We start from the raw sequence: 1,748 nt of genomic DNA, 5'->3' as shown, positions 1-1,748 counted from the left end.
TATGGAAAGTAGCTGGGGCCAGGGAAGCTTTTTGGAGGGTCAAGGAAATGTTCTATGTCTTGATTGCAGTGGTGGTTATAGGACTGTATGTAATTAACAAACTCTTTAAACTGCAGACTTAAATAGGTGAATTTTATTGTACATAAATTATATCACAATAAAACTAGAAAATAAAGAAGCTGAAGTAACAGAGGCCAGTTCCTAAAAAAGACTGCCTGGATGCTAAAGGAGAATATAGAAGAGCCCACCTTATCAGCCACCAAGGGACTGTACTTCAGCAAATAAATCAGAGAGGAGATGGAGCCTGAACAAAGGAAAAACTTCAAGTAGCCTAGAGCCTGAGAAAAGTCAACAAAGTTAGCATCAGAGAGCCTGAAACCAAGGAATAGCATTCTCAAAGCCAAATAATTGTTAATCCTATTTCGACATTTGCATCTTCTCTAAAACAGTTCACATATACCATTTCACTTTATTTACCACAAAAACCTGCTAGGTGAACATGTAAATAGTATCCTTGTATTCCATAGAGAGAGAAACTGTGAGTGTCAGGACATGTGCCAGGTATTAATTTATTGTCTCCTAGCTCCAAATTCACTGGCAATTTCCAGAGGAAAGATTTCCCACAAGTTCCACCAGTATGGCGCCACTGGGCCTTCTCTGCCACTGTCGCCTCCTCTCCAGTGAGATCTGGATCTCAGAGAGGAGGAAATTCTTCCTTGTTTTAAATAGAAATGTCCTTCCTTCCAGTCTCCCTAGGGTGGAGTTTATTATTTTATCCCTGAGAAAACTAGATCCAAGTTGTTGAGAAACTGTTAGGGAATTAAACGTCATTCATCTTCGTCGCAAGTCCTCTCATTTAGGTACTGGGCTATGAAGCTGCCATCTGAGAAAACAGAGTACGAACTCCAAAGACTCAGAATGATCAGAAAAACATGGCAGAGTGAGAGATGTCCCCAGATCTCTCCCCTTGTAACAACAATAAGCTGAACATCTAAAACTCAACAAAAAACACCTAAACTGCACACCAGCACGTCTGAGCATAGGATCTGCACATAAGAGCTTCCACAGGTCAGAACCCTGGGTGTGCAGCGGTGGACTAGGAGAAACAAAGAAGCTGCCTCTCACAGCCTCTGGACCTCCCTGCAGGAGGAGGGGGAGGAGAGAAGCTGCGGTGAGTTCCCTGAACAGCCAAGCCTAGGAAAGCTGTGAGCTCCACGGAACTGGCGGCAGGGCCCAGTCATCAGGCAGAAAACAGAGGAGTGGGACAGGACTGCAGAGAAACAACAGTTGATTTTTACTGGCCACTGTTGCAAAACCGAGGCTGAGCTGCAGCCCCTAACTCCCATACCCTCCAAGACCAATCACCACGGAGCCCCAGGGGAATCTGAGCAAACGCTGCCAAGACTGTCGCTGACACTGACAGAGACTGAAACTGAGGGTAGCAAGCGTGACTAAATATCTATCAGAAAATAAAAAGGCATTTTTAAAGCTTTATATAAAGCAGGGATCCAAGAGGCTTAGATGCCACCTACTGGAAACCAAAAGAAAAGCACTTTCTTTGCAGCAGGCTAAAGACAGACCTTTCTATAATAAATCATTCTGGAAAAACAGCAGAATAAACTTCCATTAAAGCCTAGATGGAGAAATAGTCCATTAAACACCATGAACAAACAAGGTGACAAGGCATCTCAGAAAGAAAGAGAAAAATCTCCAGAAAATAAGCTTATAGACATAGAAATATGCAATTT

This window comes from Pteropus vampyrus, unplaced genomic scaffold, assembly GCF_000151845.1.
Source record: "Pteropus vampyrus isolate Shadow unplaced genomic scaffold, Pvam_2.0 Scaffold463, whole genome shotgun sequence".
Lineage (NCBI taxonomy): Eukaryota > Metazoa > Chordata > Mammalia > Chiroptera > Pteropodidae > Pteropus > Pteropus vampyrus.
Note: the sequence above shows the minus strand (reverse complement) of the source record.